The sequence below is a fragment of the Crinia signifera genome, chromosome 5, assembly GCF_055691185.1.
Source record: "Crinia signifera chromosome 5, ASM5569118v1, whole genome shotgun sequence".
In the NCBI taxonomy this organism is placed as follows: Eukaryota; Metazoa; Chordata; class Amphibia; order Anura; family Myobatrachidae; genus Crinia; species Crinia signifera.
In genome coordinates this window covers 7,704,305-7,725,269 of record NC_139221.1, presented here as the reverse complement: position 1 = coordinate 7,725,269, position 20,965 = coordinate 7,704,305, and the positions used below count along the sequence as shown (strand labels likewise).

The 20,965-nt window shown below is 50.8% G+C and overlaps 1 protein-coding gene across 4 annotated transcripts in view; it reads right to left on the bottom strand.

The window, feature by feature from the left end:
* LOC146079907 (zinc finger protein 783-like) overlaps positions 1 to 20,965 on the bottom strand; it is a 173,892-nt gene that overhangs the window by 18,758 nt on the left and 134,169 nt on the right. Inside the window, exon 1 of one of the 4 annotated variants that reach the window (XM_083186611.1) lies at positions 1,582 to 1,773. The exons of the other annotated variants lie outside the window; for them this stretch is intronic. The gene's annotated coding sequence lies outside the window, so the exon portion shown is untranslated. Of the gene's footprint in view, positions 1 to 1,581; positions 1,774 to 20,965 lie in introns of those variants that run through there. 4 annotated transcript variants of the gene reach the window in all.

Below are 20,965 nucleotides of genomic sequence, written 5' to 3'. Positions count from 1 at the left end.
TGTACAGAGAATATTATTACCAGTTATTATATAGCGCACACATATTCTGCAGCGCTGTACAGAGAATATTATTACCAGTTATTATATAGCGCACACATATTCCGCAGCGCTGTACAGAGTCTATTATTACCAGTTATTATATAGCGCACACATATTCCGCAGCGCTGTAGAGAGATTATTATCACCAGTTATTATATAGCGCACACATATTCCGCAGCGCTGTACAGAGACTATTATTACCAGTTATTATATAGCGCACACATATTCTGCAGCTCTGTACAGAGAATATTATTACCAGTTATTATATAGCGCACACATATTCCGCAGCGCTGTACTGAGAATATTATTACCAGTTATTTATATAGCGCACACATATTCCGCAGCGCTGTACAGAGACTATTATTACCAGTTATTATATAGCGCACACATATTCCGCAGTGCTGTACAGAGACTATTATTACCAGTTATTTATATAGCGCACACATATTCCGCAGCGCTGTACAGAGACTATTATTACCAGTTATTTATATAGCGCACACATATTCCGCAGCGCTGTACAGAGACTATTATTACCAGTTATTATATAGCGCACACATATTCCGCAGCGCTGTACTGAGAATATTATTACCAGTTATTTATATAGCGCACACATATTCCGCAGCGCTGTACAGAGACTATTATTACCAGTTATTATATAGCGCACACATATTCCGCAGCGCTGTACAGAGACTATTATTACCAGTTATTATATAGCGCACACATATTCCGCAGTGCTGTACAGAGACTATTATTACCAGTTATTTATATAGCGCACACATATTCCGCAGCGCTGTACAGAGACTATTATTACCAGTTATTATATAGCGCACACATATTCCACAGCGCTGTACAGAGAATATTATCACCAGTTATTATATATCGCACACATATTCCGCAGCGCTGTACAGAGACTATTATTACCAGTTATTATATAGCGCACACATATTCTGCAGCGCTGTACAGAGACTATTATTACCAGTTATTATATAGCGCACACATATTCCACAGCGCTGTACAGAGACTATTATTACCAGTTATTATATAGCGCACACATATTCCGCAACACTGTACATAGACTATTATTACCAGTTATTATATAGCGCACACATATTCTGCAGTGCTGTACAGAGAATATTATTACCAGTTATTATATAGCGCACACATATTCCACAGCGCTGTACAGAGATTATTATTACCAGTTATTATATAGCGCACACATTCCACAGCGCTGTACAGAGAATATTATTACCAATTATTATATAGCACACACATATTCCACAGCGCTGTACAGAGAATATTATTACCAGTTACTTATATAGTGCACACATATTCCGCAGCGCTGTACAGAGACTATTATTACATAGCGCACACATATTCCGCAGCACTGTACAGAGAATATTATTACCAGTTATTATATAGCGCACACATATTCCACAGCGCTGTACAGAGACTATTATTACATAGCGCACACATATTCTGCAGCGCTGTACAGAGATAGACTGTAGAAGCCAGCTTGTCTGGCTGAAAACAGCATAAACTCACCTGGCTATTGGCAGGAATCCTTAGCTCACACACTTGATCTGGGCCCGGGGGTTCGGCTTATCTTGATTGACGGGTTGGCTGATTTGAATGACGGTTCAGGATAGGCTGGTTGAGGTCAGAGGTGGAGATTGATGGGGTGATGTTCTTGCTTCCAGAAGATTCTGTCTCTTGCTTCAGGAAACGTTGGACTGTTAAGTACAGAACAATTTATTAGCCTGTGTTAGAGATCTATCATTTCTTATATTCTATCTACCTATCTCTTTTCTCTTTCACCCCAGTTATCTATACTATCACTGCTAAACTATCTTCACCACTTTAAAATCCTCCCCTTTTTCTATATCTAACCTAACATGTCACCTAGGCCTAAGCGCACTGCGGGGGCTCCCGCTAGATACGCTGCGCTAGGTGAGACAGGGCAAGCGAACAGGCCCAGAGCCAGGCCTCCGTCCAGAGGTGGTGAGAGGGGACTATCCCCTTCTCCCAGACGGAGGGCTGCCGGAGCGCAGGCGGGACCGCCCGCTCCGGAGGTTAATAAGAGTGTGCAGTGCAGGTCAGGGCGGCGTGGCGGTGCTGCCGGAGGCTCAGGAATCCCTCCGGCAGCCCGCTCACGCCAGTCACGGGGGAGGGGGCGAGCGGCTGGCGGGTATGAGCCGGCACCCGTCCCCACTGTGCATCGCTGCGTCACGCGGCGGAGCTCAGGCGCTAGGCCTGAAGCATCCGCCGCGTCAGGGGACGCTGTAGGGGCTGGGCTCCGTGCTAGGAGCCGGCCTGTGAAGGTAGGAAAAAGGGGGAGAGCGGCGGGGACGCTGGCGTCAGAGCCGGCGTCCGTCCCTCCTGAAGATGTAGCCAGCCGGGTCAATAAGCGGAGCGCAGGCGCTAGGCCTGTCGCTGCCGCATCATCTACAGGGAGGATTGGTGTAAAACAAAGGGCACAGCGCAGCGGTCAGAGGACCGTTGCGCGCCCACATCAGAATAAAGATGGCACAGTGCCTATGAGCGCTGGAGGTAGTGGGTTTGATGGTAGGAGGAAAAGAAATGGCCGCAGGGGTGATACTAACTGCAGTCAGGAGGGTGTTGCAGGCACTTCTATGCCTGGAGCGCCCTCTGCTGGAGAAAGGGAGAATAGCAGGAGGTCCCATAGAAAAGGAAAAAATAGCAATGTAGCAGCAGCGCCATCTAGTGACATTAATTATAATGGCAACCCCAGGGGGAAATTTATAGAGGACATGAGACATAAGTTAACTCATGCCGAATTTGAAATGTTTAAGTCGGCCGTAGCTACATGGCAGGATAATAGTGAGGATTCGGCCGAATCCGTATCCTCATGCGGCGAATCAGATGAAGTGGATTCGCAGAGCAGTGAATCCGGTATGCAAGAGCAAGCCACCTTTGCTGGGTCAAACGGAGAAGGTGGGGTTAGTGAAGGGGACCTGCCAAGTGATTCGGGAATGAATCCGGTAGAAGGAGTTAGAAAATCTAACGCCAGATCTAGACGGACAGCGAGGAGAAGGTTGGTCGCGGAGAAGGCAAGGGAGACCGATATGGCGCCACAAGGGGCCAGAACGCAACCGGGACGCTCATATGCGGACGCGGTTGCAGGGAGAAACACAGAAAGTAACACCGTGTCATTAGACACATCGGTGCTTACATCTATATGCGCAGCGGTGGTGTCGGCAGTGGCTCCTCTGTTAACCACCGGGACAGGTGGGCAGGGGGAAACTGACCCTCCGGCAACTTTGGGGTCAGTATCCGACCTCATAGCCAAAGCGATAGCTCCGACTATTACTGCGGCGCGAGGGGGAAATGTCATTTCCTCTGCTGAAAGGGTATCGCCGAATGTCCCAACCGTGATGGGGGTTGTTAACGAACCTCTATTGACAGGTCAGGATTCCGCCGAGCGAGCCATGGAAGGACATTCTTCAAGTCGAGGAGGAAGTGATCGTAGAAGAAGGAGGGCAGCATCATCTGATACGGGTGAGTCCACGAATGATCCTGACTGGACTGAGGATGATAATGCAGGGTCCAGCAGTGGGGGGTCAGAGGATTCATCGGTAGAGAAGAAAGCTAAGCGGAAAAGATCTGCAAAGTCTCGCAAGAGACGGCGCAGAAATGAAACCTCTGATTCCTCATTGGCATCGACATCTTCCGAAGATAAGTCATCTTCGGACAGCGTCGTGAGGAGACGAAGGCGGAAGAGGCGTAGGGAATATAGGTCCCATAGCTCCGGGTCCTCCAATGTATCGGTTGAGTCTGATGCAGTGCAGTGCGCGAACACCGCTGTTAAGCGGGGTTTGCGCCCTAGGGCTAGAGATAGGATCAGAAAAGGGCGCTATGTAGATATCTTTGCTTTAACAAGCAAGGATAGGCGGGCCCTTCTAGCCGCAAGGAAGAAAGGACCCGCTAGCGAGGATGCATTTCGAACTTATAATAACTGGGTAAGAGGCATACTAATTTTTGCGGCCTGTTATTTAGAGACACATCCAGATGAATATGTGAACCTGGTGAGATACCAGTTCCTTATTCATAAACTCTACACCTCTTACGTCGGTCCCGGTTGGCGGGTCTATGACGAAGAGTTTAGGAGGAAGCAGCACGGCCGGGAGGTGTATGATTTTGGTAAGAAAGACGTAGAATTATACGGCGAAGTTGCCGAATCAGCTACACCCCTTAGGGCTGCTGAGAATAAGGGGTGGGTAAGACAGTATGGGAGTAGGCCTTACAATAATATTAATAAGGGAAGTAATACGAAGCATGGCCACGGTAGGTGCTACTCATTTAATAATGGGCAATGCAACCTGGGTAACCGGTGTCGTTTTCGGCACCTTTGTATCAGATGCGGAGGTCAACACGCAATCAAGGATTGCACAAAACCTCCAACTGGTGGGGGAGGTGGGGCTCAGTCCACGACGAAACAAAGTCGCGGTCCAGCGGCGCCTGTCGTTGGATAGAGCCCCAACTCCAATAGTATTGGTCAGGATGTTACCATGGCTGGAACGGTATCCGGACAGAGATGGAGCAAGATTTTTGCAGTCCGGATTTTCGGAAGGTTTTCAATTACCTGTTTCCGCTCCAATTAGTACGGGAACTAAGGGAAACTTACGCTCCGCCATGGAGCATCCTGACATAATATCACAAAAAGTTGAAGCCGAGGTAAAACTAGGTCGCATGGCAGGCCCGTTTTCAACACCACCAGTTGAGGGACTAATTTTGTCCCCTATTGGGGTGGTTCCCAAAAAAGTTAAGGGAAAGTTCAGGCTGATTCAGCATCTTTCTTGTCCTAGAGGGTCGTCTGTCAACGACGCCATCAATGACGATTTGTGCACAGTTAATTATTGTTTGTTTGAGGATGCTATAGACATCATTCAAAAAAGTTGGTCCTGGCGCCCTCATGTGCAAATTGGATGTTGAATCAGCTTTTAGACTATTACCTTTGCATAAGAACGCATTTCAGTACATGGGATTTAAATTAAATGGGGGCTTTTACATAGATAAATGTTTGCCCATGGGTTGCTCCATTTCATGTGCTTATTTTGAGCGCTTTAGCACATTTTTGCAGTGGTGCCTGCAGGAAGTGTCGGGAGTCGACAGCATTACTCATTATTTGGATGACTTTCTTTTAGTGGGTCCTCCAAATTCTGACCTGTGCCTTAGTTTACTAGAAGCAGCGCTTGAGTTATTTAGGGATTTCGGGGTTCCCGTGGCAGGGGAAAAAACCGAGGGACCTACTACTGATTTGGTGTACCTCGGAATTGAAATTGATTCCGAGCTAGGTCTGTGTAAACTTCCACTAGATAGATAAAGTACACCGGTTACATGACGAAATAACTTATGCCATCGCGGCTGCTAAGTTAACACTTAGACAGGCTCAATCTTTATTGGGCCTGTTTAATTTCGCATGTAGAGTTATACCCATGGGCAAAATATTTTGTAGAAAGCTGCAGCGAGCGACCGTCGGGATTCGCAAACCCCACCATTTTCTACGTCTATCTTCAGAAATGAAGAGGGATCTGAAAGTGTGGGAAATGTTTCTGGATAATTTCAACGGCATATGCATATGGCAAGCTCCAGCCGTTGCAAATGCGGAGTTGGAATTATATACAGATGCTGCAGGATCTTCCGGATTCGGCGCATTTTATGCGGGACGTTGGTGCGCAGAGGCTTGGCCCGAATCTTGGGCACGAGACGGCATGACCAAGAATATGCTATTATTGGAAATATTTCCAATAATGGTCGCCTTAGAGCTCTGGGGCGCAGAATTGGGAAACAGGGAGGTTGTCTTTTGGTGTGATAACTTAGGGGTGGTCCAATCCATTACACAACTAAGGTCAACCTCTCTCCCAGTTTTGCGTATTCTAGCACGGATAGTGATGATGTGCTTGGCGAACAATATTACGTTGCGAGCCAAGCACGTCCCAGGCGTACTTAATGAAGTAGCGGATGCATTGTCCCGTTTCGAATGGGTAAGATTCAGGCAACTTGTGCCGTTAGCCCAGAAGTATGGTGAACAATGTCCATCTTTTTTATGGCAGGTGCCTCTGGAGGGGTAGAGGAGCTGGCCCTGCGGTCGCTAGCGCCAGCTACATTTAGAGCTTATCTGGCCTCATGGGAGCGCTGGAGCGAGTTCATGCTGGAACAGGGTGGCACAGGTAAGAGCTCTAAGCGTCTTATTAATGCCTATGTATGGAGCCTGTACACGGAGGGTAAGTCCAGAAGTTTTGTTGGACGCTCTCTGGCAGGCATATCATTCTTTTTGCGTCTTGGTGGGAAGAGAGACATCACCAAGTCTTTCTTGCTTTCCAGGATGCTTAAGAGATGGGCCAGAGCCAGGCCGGTTTTGCCCGACAGGCGACGGCCGATTGATGCCAGCCTGTTGCGTCGAATCTCGAGGTCCCTAAGAGTAATTTGCTCAAACGATTACGAGGTTCGACTTTTCAGGCTGGCCTTTGCCATAGCTTTCCATGGGGCGTTCAGAGTAGGCGAATTGGTGTCCGCAACCAGGGCATCTCCCTCGCCTATGCTGTTCGGCCATGTCGACGTGCACCACGACGGTTTATGGTGCAAGATACAGCGCTCAAAGACTGATGTAGCGGGCAGGGGGCAGTGGGTCCATTTGGGTCGGAGTGGCGACCGCCGGATCTGTCCGGTGACGGCGGCTCTGGCTTACGTGGAGTTGCGGCCCCAATTGCCCGGGGCCTGGCTGATGCACATCGAGGGGTCCCCCCTTACTAACTTCCAGTTTAGGTCGGTTTTCAGGCGCTGTATATTGCATCAGGGTCTTTCTCCAGCCGACTTTGGGACACACTCTTTCCGTATCGGCGCCGCTTCGGCAGCCGCTGCGGCGGGTTGGTCTCAGGTCGACATACGAGCACTCGGAAGATGGCGGTCTGGTGCATTTAAGCGATACATCAGGCCGACATAGTCCAGTGAGCCCATTTGAGGAGTAGCCGCTCGCCCAAACACGCTTTAGTGTTTGAGGGGCCTTGAGGAATTTTTTGTGCTATCACCAGTCTTAAATTAGGCTCTAGCCAACTGGTGGAAGATGTGTTTTTTGCCTCAAGTCAAATCGGGTGACCCCCCCCCCCCCCCCCCTCACCATAGAATAAGAAACGACAGGAAGAGATTATACATAATTCAAGCGGGTCAAATAATCAATTAGTTTTAAATAGATCACCCAAATCACATTCCTATTAGTATCAACAATTTAATATAGAACTGCAAAATCACCTTTAAGGGAATCTCCCGGGCCCCCCTTTAAAATTTTGCCAGATGTTTGCCATTATTTCAAATTTTCTAACGGTATATATCACTTTAACTTACAGGTCAACGCTTGGACACCAATATTATTTGGATGGTGGGGCATTCATTTATTTATTGGTTGTCCTTGTCCCAGGTAACCACGGATACGGAACGTTTCCCTGAGACGCGATTTATCCGTTGGCTGGGGCGTAGAGGTATGAGATGGTCCGCGTTGAGGGGTCTCTTGGATGAGTCAGTTAGGGCGTTTGGGTACCCAATTTTTGTCATCATCCACTTGGGGGGCAACGACCTCACGCATAATTCCGGTCTCAATATTCGATTCGAGATTAGGAATTTATTGCTGGACCTGATCAGAGAATGGAGATTTTGCCGTTTCTTCTGGTCAGAGATTATACCTAGGAGGGTTTGGAGAGATGCACTCAATCCGGGCGCCATTGATTTGGTACGTAGGCGGATCAATTCCGTAGTCGGCAGGGCTATAGTAACGGAGGGCGGAGTGGTCGTCAGGCACGAGGCCATATCCTTTAGAAACGAGACCCCTGTACAGGCCGGATGGGGTGCACCTCTCTTTAGTCGGGATGGATTTGTTTTTTCAGAATTTAATAGACGCATTGAGAAGTTTAGAGTTTTAGTTGAGGGAGTATTGGGAATTAGGTTGGTGGCGGGTCAGTTCATTGAACTGATATGGCGGAAAGAACGGTAGTTAAATTAGAGCTGTATTTACACTTAGCTGGTGGTTGATGTCGAGATGTGGGCATCACCGATCCAGGTGGGCCCGCATCTGGACCTTAACGATCATCTACTTCGGATAGCGAAAATTCTTGCGGACATTTGTAGTTGAGGGCAGGTGGCCCAATTTTTTGATGACTCGGGCAGAGTGGTGAGCTCTGCCTTAGTGATATTTGCGAGGTCAGGGGCAGAAGCAGAAGGTCAACCCCCTGACCTTAAGGGCAATTGGCCCCTTTTGAAAAGTCCGCTTCATAATTGAGCCGTTGTCTTGGACGCTGGCAGGTGGCCGGTCCTTGGCAATTAAGGGCAGGTGGCCCTTAGATCCGGAGTTTGTTATTTTTATTACTTTGTTATTTTTCAGCAATGTTATTTATCTTGCATGCCGTTCTTTGCCCGCCACCTTAGTTAGAGCAGGGACATAAATTTTATTTAGATTCAAATAGGCCGCCCCTGCTCAAAATAAATAAGCCGTCCCCTTTAAGCCCATTCAGTTGTACGCGTCTTTATTTCTTAGATAAGTGGTGTGAGTGTGGATGAATGCCTATGTCTGTGTGGAGTTTATATTATTAACAGTTATTATATAGCGCACACATATACCGCAGCGCTGTACAGAGATTATTATTACCAGTTATTATATAGCGCACACATATTCCACTATGCTGTACAGAGAATATTATTACCAGTTATTATATAGCGCACACATATTCCGCAGCGCTGTACAGAGTCTATTATTACCAGTTATTATATAGCGCACACATATTCCGCAGCGCTGTACAGAGATTATTATCACCAGTTATTATATAGCGCACACATATTCCGCAGCGCTGTACAGAGACTATTATTACCAGTTATTATATAGCGTACACATATTCTGCAGCTCTGTACAGAGAATATTATTACCAGTTATTATATAGCGCACACATATTCCGCAGCGCTGTACTGAGAATATTATTACCAGTTATTTATATAGCGCACACATATTCCGCAGCGCTGTACAGAGACTATTATTACCAGTTATTATATAGCGCACACATATTCCGCAGCGCTGTACAGAGACTATTATTACCAGTTATTTATATAGCGCACACATATTCCGCAGCGCTGTACAGAGACTATTATTACCAGTTATTATATAGCGCACACATATTCCGCAGCGCTGTACAGAGACTATTATTACCAGTTATTATATAGCGCACACATATTCCACAGCGCTGTACAGAGAATATTATCACCAGTTATTATATATCGCACACATATTCCGCAGCGCTGTACAGAGACTATTACCAGTTATTATATAGCGCACACATATTCTGCAGCGCTGTACAGAGACTATTATTACCAGTTATTATATAGCGCACACATTCCACAGCGCTGTACAGAGACTATTATTACCAGTTATTATATAGCGCACACATATTCCGCAACACTGTACATAGACTATTATTACCAGTTATTATATAGCGCACACATATTCTGCAGCGCTGTACAGAGATTATTATTAACAGTTATTATATAGCGCACACATATTCCGCAGCGCTGTACAGAGAATATTATTACCAGTTATTATATAGCGCACACATATTCCACAGCGCTGTACAGAGATTATTATTACCAGTTATTATATAGCGCACACATATTCCACAGCGCTGTACAGAGAATATTATTACCAGTTATTATATAGCGCACACATATTCCACAGCGCTGTACAGAGAATATTATTACCAGTTACTTATATAGCGCACACATATTCCGCAGCGCTGTACAGAGACTATTATTACATAGCGCACACATATTCCGCAGCACTGTACAGAGAATATTATTACCAGTTATTATATAGCGCACACATATTCTGCAGCGCTGTACAGAGATTATTATTACCAGTTATTATATAGCGCACACATATTCCGCAGCGCTGTACAGAGATTATTATTACCAGTTATTATATAGCGCACACATATTCCACTATGCTGTACAGAGAATATTATTACCAGTTATTATATAGCGCACACATATTCCACAGCGCTGTACAGAGAATATTATTACCAGTTATTTATATAGTGCACAGATATTCTGCAGCGCTGTACAGAGACTATTACTACCAGTTATTATATAGCGCACACATATTCCACAGCGCTGTACAGAGAATATTATTACCAGTTATTATATTGCGCACACATATTCTGCAGCACTGTACAGAGACTATTATTACCAGTTATTATATAGCGCACACATATTCCGCAGCGCTGTACAGAGAATATTATTACCAGTTATTATATAGCGTACACATATTCCTCAGCGCTGTACAGAGACTATTATTACCAGTTATTATATAGCGCACACATATTCCACAGCACTGTACAGAGAATATTATTACCAGTTATTATATAGCGCACACATATTCCATAGCGCTGTACAGAGAATATTACCAGTTATAATATAGCGCACACATATTCCGCAGCGCTGTACAGATAATATTATTACCAGTTATTATATAGCGCTAACATATTCTGCAGCGCTGTAGAGAGAATATTTGAACATTCACATCAGTCCCTGCCCCAGTGGAGCTTACAATCTATATTCCCTACCACATGTACACGCACACTGACATTCTAGGGTTAATTTGTTAGGAGCCAGTTACACTACCCCCTTTCCCCACTTACCCCCAGCCTAACCATAAAGTCATGCGTGATCCCCTTGAGCCGCCAAAGACCTTCCCGGGCGGCAGGATCGCATGCGATATATCGCAAGCGCTGCCAGAGGCTGTCCGATCCCACAGATCCTACGTGCAGCACTTACGAGCGAGGGTCTCTGATCCGATGCACACGGGACTGCGCATCGGATCTAAACCCATGTGATTTACACGATTTATCGGCCCAATACATAGGAATCGGGCAAAATCACAGTAGTGTATGGCCATCGTAGCTCCCCTAACCCCCCACGCTAGCACTGCTCACGCTAGGGATACCCGCAGCTGGGATAATGGATGTTGGCATTACGGCACCAGCCACACTAGGGCCCTTATTCTGATCTGTGCGGCCAGATCAGAATATGCGGCCAGGACCGTGCAGGTGAATCCCCGCCTTCCATACGGATCGCCACCTCCGTCCGTACGCGGATAGGTGGTGGTCCGCATAAAAGTGGACGGGGATACGCATCCTCCATCTTGGGATCAGCCCCTGCATTCGATGGTCGCCGACCATCGAATGCAGGGCCGCACGCTCCACCAGCTCCCGCCACCCTAGACCACACGGACACTTGTCCGTATGAAATCATGTATGGGGGCGGGCAGCTGACATCCGGCGATGTCAGATGCCCGCCCCCTACACATGCGTCACGGCTTTATTACCATGCATACGCCCAGCGTTTGCATGGGAACGCCCATGAAACGCGGGGCGTATGCATAGGGTAATGAGGCTAAGTAGCCCCTCACGCCCCTCTCCGCCCCCTGTGCGGCGTCTAAAAAAAACGTACGGCGAAACCGCTTGCACATGCGCAGAGTGACCTCTGCACATGCGCAGACGAAAAACATCGGCGGTACAACCGCAAGCGGCAAACACCGCACCAACCAGAATAAGGGCCTAGGTGACTGTAGGTCAGGTGCGCCTGATATGGGCTGTTTTAACCAGCTGCTGCTCTACGACAGGATAGTTAGTCCTGTACTGGTAAACAAAGAAAGAAAAGGTACGGTGGGTTTGAGCAGTGCTAGGAGATGTATGATAAAATGAGTGAGATTGGTAGATCTAGTACAAAAGATAATTTTATTCTAAAATGGAAATAGCATGTAGCCAGAATTAATAAACTTTTAAAAACAGAAATAAAATGTTCGTGTCTAACCAACCAACCAAGGTAGTCGGGTAGTCTGGGGGTTCCTGCAAGTCCACAGATAGCTGAGATGGTGTCCCAAGATGGGGTTGGAGGGAGGGAGGACCAGATAAGGTTTTGAGGAGCGGCCCAAGTTGGCTCGAATAACCGACTCCCTCCGCTAGGTGGAATGTAGCGGGCTGGTATCCTCTACCTTCAACGGATGTTGGTGCCGGATGTTGGTGCCCCCAATAGGGCCGCGGGGGGGGGGGGGGGGACAAGATGGAATGTCCAGGAGTGGCCCCAGGTGGCTCAGATGGCCGACTCCCTCCCTCCGTTCCTTTGACAAAGCTGCCTGGAGCAGCGGAACCGGTCAGGACTCTCTCACCAACCTTCCCCAATACCACTTACCCATTCACTGGAGTTTCTGGGACCATCTACCTGCTTACTCTTCACCCAGATCTCCGTCCGATTTGGATACCAACATTTAGCCACAAAAAGGAGAGGTTGAGGACAACAACCCGCAGTATTCCATTGAAAGCGGAGGGAGTCGGCCATCTGAGCCACCTGGGGCCACTCCTGGACATTCCATCTTGTCCTCCACCCCCCGCAGCCCTATTGGGGGCACCACCACAGCTCCGTCCAAACTTGCGAGACCATCCAGGTCACCACAAGCCCTCAGCTGGTTGGAGATTCTGAGACCACTGAACCATCTTCCAAACCAGATTCAGACCACACTTGGCACCAACATCCGTTGAAGGTAGAGGTAGAGGATACCAGCCCGCTACATTCCACCTAGCGGAGGGAGTCGGTTATTCGAGCCAACTTGGGCCGCTCCTCAAAACCTTATCTGGTCCTCCCTCCCTCCAACCCCATCTTGGGACACCATCTCAGCTATCTGTGGACTTGCAGGAACCCCCAGACTACCCGACTACCTTGGTTGGTTGGTGAGACACGAACATTTTATTTCTGTTTTTAAAAGTTTATTAATTCTGGCTAGATGCTATTTCCATTTTAGAATAAAATTATCTTTTGTACTAGATCTACCAATCTCACTCATTTTATCATACATCTCCTAGCGCTGCTCAAACCCACCGTACCTTTTCTTTCTTTGAGCACCAGTATTGTGGCTGGCGGCATCCGATCCGTGGGATGCTAAATGCATCCTGTGTGTCTCAAGGTGCAGTGGGTTGCAGGGGGCCCAGATAGATCAGTGTACCTGGCCCCAAGATTTCTGTTGCCAGCCCTGGGGGTGGCCCTACGTTCTGTGGTGGGTTTTGCTGGGGCCCTGGTAGGTTTGACCTACCACTCAAGGGGTCAATGTGCTTCTAGCAGAACAGATTCTATTTCGGCATAAGATGGAAGAGTTTGAAGTGATCTGAATAGATGGCACCAAGGTCTTCCGAGTGATCCCGGGGCCAGCAGTGCGGGGAACCGAGGCCAGAAGAGATCACCCACCTGTGACCTGTAGACCAGGTGTTCAGGACATGACGTTATGGGAACCGCAAGGAGACGGCAGAATTACCGATTGCTTATTGGCATTGATCCAATTATTTCTAGGATAAACAAACTTTTGTTTTGACATCATTAAAAAGTAACAATTTATTGTTTTAGCTTAAAACATCAAAAGAAACATTTAATGAGCAATGACGTGGATTGCATTCCACATTGTGGATATAACTATGAGCACATTAAGAATAAGCCTTAAATCTCGGTTTTTATTATGATCCGCATTTGTCATGTGTGCGTCTCATTTCCACTGATCTCCGGCTGACACAAACTCCTTTCACACCAACCTAAATTCCCGGGTTGGGCCCGGGAACAACCCGTGACTAGTTCTGGTGTGTAAGGAAAACTTCCCGGGATTTCAAAGCTGCTATGGAGCAGGGTTGTTACAGAGTTCAACCCGGTGTCCTGGCCGGTGTGAAAAGGGTAATCACTTGCCGGTCCTCGGTGCGTGGTGTCAGGCCGGGGAACCACACAGGCAGCGGGTGCAGATGAAAGGACAGGCAGCGTATGTAGATGACGCAGCTCTCCAGCACCCTCACTGCAGCCTGTGAGCTGCATAATCTGCGCCCGCCGTCTGACCGGTTATCTGCGCCCGCTGCCTGTGTGGATCCCCGGCCTGCACAGAGGACCAGCAATTGGGGTGAGTACTGCCCACCTTCTGCGTGCCTCTGCCGCCATCCCGCCTACTGCCCACCTCCGCCGCCATCCCGCCGCCTGCCCGCCTCTTCCCACACCAGAAAATGCAGGGACTTTTCTGGTGTGAAAGGGGCCAACCCGGGAATGCCCCGGCATGATCCCTGGGCCGTATTCCCAGATGGGTCCCTGCATTTACTTGTGTGAAAGGGGTATTAGAAGCTGAATTCCCTGACTGACATCGGAGGTTGATAAGAAGAGCTGAATGCTCCCTATCACTGGCCATCTCTTCAGGATATCCAGGAAATACTGGAGACACTTCTCATGTGCCCTCTCTCAGCATGTACACAAGAGATCCAACATCTCACTAGTGGGCCTATTTATCATCCGCAACGGGCCCAATACAGACGTGGAAGCGCTCGATTCCGGCCCATCCATTATTATTAGGAGCCTGCAGCCACCTGGTATTCAGCAACAGCTGAAAATGTGAAAGTTTTGAAGTCTGCTTGTGATACTCTATACATAGATGAGACAGACAGGCCACGGACCGACACAGTGCCAGCTACAGAGACACACAGGCCACGGACCGATACAGACACACACACAGGCCACGGACCGATACAGTGCCAGCTACAGAGACACACAGTCCACGGACCGATACAGACACAGGCCACGGACCGACACAGTGCCAGCTACAGAGACACACAGTCCACGGACCGATACAGACACACACACAGGCCACGGACCGATACAGTGCCAACTACAGACACACACAGGCCACGGACCGACACAGTGCCAGCTACAGAGACACACAGGACACGGACCGACACAGTGCCAGCTACAGAGACACACAGTCCACGGACCGATACAGACACACACACAGGCCACGGACCGACACAGTGCCAACTACAGACACACACAGGCCACGGACCGACACAGTGCCAGCTACAGAGACACACAGGCCACGGACCGACACAGTGCCAGCTACAGAGACACACAGGCCACGGACCGACACAGTGCCAGCTACAGAGACACACAGGCCACGGACCGACACAGTGCCAGCTACAGAGACACACAGGCCACGGACCGACACAGTGCCAGCTACAGAGACACACAGGCCACGGACCGACACAGTGCCAGCTACAGAGACACACAGGCCATGGACCAACACAGTGCCAGCTACAGAGACACACAGGCCACGGACCGATACAGACACAGGCCACGGACCGATACAGTGCCATTTACAGAGACACACAGGCCACGGATCGATACAGTGCCATCTACAGAGACACAGGCCACGGACCGATACAGACAAACACACAGGCCACGGACCGATACAGTGCCAACTACAGACACACAGAGGCCACGGACCGATACAGTGCCAGCTACAGAGACACACAGGCCACAGACCAATACAGTGCCAGCTACAGATATACACAGGCCACGGACCGATACAGACACACACATAGGCCACGGACCGATACAGTGCCAACTACAGACACACACTGGCCACGGACCGATACAGTGCCAACTACAGACTCACGCAGGCCACGGACCGATACAGTGCCAGCTACAGAGACACACAGGCCACGGAACAATACAGTGCCAGCTACAAAGACACACAGACCATGACCTGACAACAATAGCTGGCACTGTATCGCTCCGTGGACTGTGTGTCTCTGTAGCTGGCACTGTATCCGTCCGTGGCCTGTGTGTCTCTGTAGCTGCCACTGTATCGCTCCGTGGCCTGTGTGTCTCTGTAGCTGGCACTGTGTCAGTCCGTGGCCTGTGTGACACTGCTGGGAGACTACAACATGCATGAGATCAAATAGGTCAACACAAGCAATACACTAATTGGGTTTCAAAGTGCTCAGAAATACATAATGTTAACCTATAGTACCTGCAAGCAGCGCTCCCCGCGCCTATAGTACCTGCAAGCAGCGCTCCCCGTGCCTATAGTACCTGCAAGCAGCGCTCCCCACGCCTATAGTACCTGCAAGCAGCGCTCCCCACGCCTATAGTACCTGCAAGCAGCGCTCCCCACGCCTATAGTACCTGCAAGCAGCGCTCCCCACACCTATAGTACCTGCAAGCAGCGCTCCCCACACCTATAGTACCTGCAAGCAGCGCTCCCCGTGCCTATAGTACCTGCAAGCAGCGCTCCCCACGCCTATAGTACCTGCAAGCAGCGCTCCCCACACCTATAGTACCTGCAAGCAGCGCTCCCCGTGCCTATAGTACCTGCAAGCAGCGCTCCCCACGCCTATAGTACCTACAAGCAGCGCTCCCCACGCCTATAGTACCTGCAAGCAGCGCTCCCCACCCCTATAGTGCCTGCAACCAGCGCTCCCCACACCTATAGTACCTGCAAGCAGCGCTCCCCACGCCTATAGTACCTACAAGCAGCGCTCCCCACGCCTATAGTACCTACAAGCAGCGCTCCCCACGCCTATAGTACCTGCAAGCAGCGCTCCCCACCCCTATAGTGCCTGCAAGCAGCGCTCCCCACACCTATAGTACCTGCAAGCAGCGCTCCCCGCGCCTATAGTACCTGCAAGCAGCGCTCCCCGCGCCTATAGTACCTGCAAGCAGCGCTCCCCACCCCTATAGTACCTGCAAGCAGCGCTCCCCGCGCCTATAGTACCTGCAAGCTGCGCTCCCCGCGCCTATAGTACCTGCAAGCAGCGCTCCCCACACCTATAGTACCTGCAAGCAGCGCTCCCCACCCCTATAGTTCCTGCAAGCAGCGCTCCCCACACCTATAGTACCTGCAAGCAGCGCTCCCCACACCTATAGTACCTGCAAGCCGCGCTCCCCACACCTATAGTACCTGCAAGCAGCGCTCCCCACCCCTATAGTGCCTGCAAGCAGCGCTCCCCACACCTATAGTACCTGCAAGCAGCGCTCCCCACCCCTATAGTACCTGCAAGCAGCGCTCCCCGCGCCTATAGTACCTGTACGTGGTGCTGGGCGCCCATGGCATGACCTCGCTCAGCAGAAACCGCACATCCCTCAAGGACTGAATGTAATGGTTCCGGAATATTCTCCTAGCCTGCGATCCGGCGCTGTGTATTTGCTACAGAAATACAGAGAACACTGACAGGACCTTTCCCTCAGACTGATTCCGATGAATGCTGCAGATGGCCAGAAGCCTGTGTGAGCAGCCCCCAACCCCCCACACCCCAGGGGACCTGAGGGTCTACAATGTGAGGAGAGACTGAAGGGACAATAAACCTTTAGTACCTCATCCCCCATCACCCCCTGCAGGGGGAAGGATCCAGTCTGACTGATGACTACTGTAACAGTGATTAGGCCCACCCCAAATGTCAACATAGACCACGGCCGACACAGAAATGGTGGACACATGAAAATGTCAATAAGATCTGAGTACATAGAGGGTTATTTAGACCGGATTGCTCCAGATGCCTGCGATCAGATATACACCGTCCTGCCATGTGCAGGCCTGCGATCAGATATACACCGTCCCGCCAGAGTGACATCCCGCCATGTGCATACCTCCCAACTGTCACGATTCCGTCGGGACAGTCCCGATTTTCGGGTCCTGTCCCGACGTCCCACCCGCGGCAGGCATTGTCCCGCTGCGGGGGGTGGCAGTTGGGAGACCCCCCAATGTAGTAGAATAGACGCTGTGCGCATGCGCACAGCGTCTATTCTCGTATGAAAATGAGGTCGCGGCTAATAAGCATAAGCCGCGCCCTCATTTGCATACGCCACGCCCCCTTTTCGGGCCGGGCGAGTGTCCCTATTTCTTCACATGAAAAGTTGGGAGGTATGCATGTGCAGGCCTGAGATCAGATATACACCGTCCTGCCATGTGCGAGCCTGCAATCAGATATACACCGCATACCTCCCAACTGTCACGATTTTAGAGGGACAGTCCCGATTTTCGGGTCCTGTCCCGCTGTCCCACCCGTGGCAGGCATTGTCCCGCTGCGGGGGGGTGGCAGTTGGGAGACCCCCCAATCTAGTAGAATAGACGCTGTGCGCATGCGCACAGCGTCTATTCTCGTATGAAAATGAGGTCGTGGCTAATTAGCATAATCAGCGCCCTCATTTGCATACGCAACGCCCCCTTTTCGGGCGCTCGCGTCCCTATTTCTTCAGATGAAAAGTTGGGAGGTATGACACCGTCCTGCCAGAGTGACATCCCGCCATGTGCAGCCTGCGATCAGATATACACCGTCCTGCCAGAGTGACATCCCGCCATGTGCAGACTGCGATCAGATACACACCGTCCTGCCAGTGACATCCCGCCATGTGCGAGCCTGCGATCAGATATACACCGTCCTGCCAGAGTGACATCCCGCCATGTGCAGCCTGCGATCAGATACACACCGTCCTGCCAGAGTGACATCCCGCCATGTGCAGGCCTGCGATCAGATATACACCGTCCTGCCAGTGACATCCCGCCATGTGCGAGCCTGCGATCAGATATACACCGTCCTGCCAGAGTGACATCCCGCCATGTGCAGCCTGCGATCAGATATACACCGTCCTGCCAGAGTGACATCCCGCCATGTGCAGCCTGCGATCAGATATACACCGTCCTGCCAGTGACATCCCGCCATGTGCAGCCTGCGATCAGATATACACCGTCCTGCCAGTGACATCCCGCCATGTGCAGCCTGCGATCAGATATACACCGTCCTGCCAGTGACATCCCGCTATGTGCAGCCTGCGATCAGATATACACCGTCCTGCCAGAGTGACATCCCGCCATGTGCGAGCCTGCGATCAGATATACACCGTCCTGCCAGTGACATCCCGCCATGTGCAGCCTGCGATCAGATATACACCGTCCTGCCAGAGTGACATCCCGCCATGTGCAGCCTGCGATCAGATACACACCGTCCTGCCAGTGACATCCTGCCATGTGCGAGCCTGCGATCAGATATACACCGTCCTGCCAGTGACATCCCGCCATGTGCGAGCCTGCGATCAGATATACACCGTCCTGCCAGAGTGACATCCCGCCATGTGCAGCCTGCGATTAGATACACACCGTCCTGCCAGAGTGACATACCGCCATGTGCAGGCCTGCGATCAGATATACACCGTCCTGCCAGTGACATCCCGCCATGTGCAGCCTGCGATCAGATATACACCGTCCTGCCAGTGACATCCCGCCATGTGCAGCCTGCGATTAGATACACACCGTCCTGCCAGAGTGACATCCCGCCATGTGCAGGCCTGCGATCAGATATACACCGTCCTGCCAGTGACATCCCGCCATGTGCAGCCTGCGATCAGATATACACCGTCCTGCGCGAGCCTGCGATCAGATATACACCGTCCTGCCATGTGCAGGCCTGCGATCAGATAAACACTGTCCTGCCAGAGTGACATCCCGCCATGTGCGAGCCTGCGATCAGATATACACCGTCCTGCCATGTGCAGGCCTGCGATCAGATAAACACTGTCCTGCCAGAGTGACATCCCGCCATGTGCAGGCCTGCGATCAGATAAACACCGTCCTGCAAGAGTGACATCCCGCCATGTGCAGCCTGCGATCAGATATACACCGTCCTGCCAGTGACATCCCGCCATGTGCAGCCTGCGATCAGATATACACCGTCCTGCCAGAGTGACATCCCGCCATGTGCGAGCCTGCGATCAGATATACACCGTCCTGCCAGAGTGACATCCCGCCATGTGCAGCCGGCGATCAAATATACACCGTCCTGCCAGCGACATCCCGCCATGTGCGAGCCTGCGATCAGATATACACCGTCCTGCCAGAGTGACATCCCGCCATGTGCAGCCGGCGATCAAATATACACCGTCCTGCCAGTGACATCCCGCCATGTGCAGCCTGCTATCAGATATACACCGTCCTGCCAGAGTGACATCCCGCCATGTGCAGGCCTGCGATCAGACATACACCGTCCTGCCAGAGGGACATCCCGCCATGTGCGAGCCTGCGATCAGATATACACCGTCCTGCCAGAGTGACATCCCGCCATGTGCAGTCTGCGATCAGATATACACCGTCCTGCCAGAGTGACATCCCGCCATGTGCAGCCGGCGATCAAATATACACCGTCCTGCCAGCGACATCCCGCCATGTGCGGGCCTGCGATCAGATATACACCGTCCTGCCAGCGACATCCCGCCATGTGCGAGCCTGCGATCAGATACACACCGTCCTGCCAGTGACATCCCGCCATGTGCGAGCCTGCGATCAGATGTACACCGTCCTGCCAGAGTGACATCCCGCCATGTGCAGGCCTGCGATCAGATACACACCGTCCTGCCAGTGACATCCCGCCATGTGCGAGCCTGCGATCAGACATACACCGTCCTGCCAGAGTGACATACCGCCATGTGCGAGCCTGCGATCAGATATACACCGTCCTGCCAGAGTGACATCCCGCCATGTGCAGCCTGCGATCAGATATACACCGTCCTGCCAGTGACATCCCGCCATGTGCGAGTCTGCGATCAGACATACACCGTCCTGCCAGAGTGACATTTCGCCATGTGCGAGCCTGAGATCAGATATACACCGTCCTGCCAGAGTGACATTTCGCCATGTGCAGCCTGCGATCAGATATACACCGTCCTGCCAGAGCGACATCCCGCCATGTGCGAGTCTGCGATCAGATGTACACCGTCCTGCCAGAGTGACATACCGCCATGTGCGAGTCTGCGATCAGATATACACCGTCCTGCCAGAGTGACATCCCGCCATGTGCAGCCTGCGATCAGATATACACCGTCCTGCCAGAGTGACATCCCGCCATGTGCGAGCCTGCGATCAGATACACACAGTCCTGCCAGAGTGACATCCCGCGGATTCAGTATTGAATCCCGGCGGTCGGGATCCCGGCGTTCAGAATCCCGACGCCGGAATCCCGACAGCCGAAATGCCGACAAGGGGGGGACGTGGATCGCCCCCCCCTTGCGGGCTCGCTGCGCTCGCCACGCAGCGGGC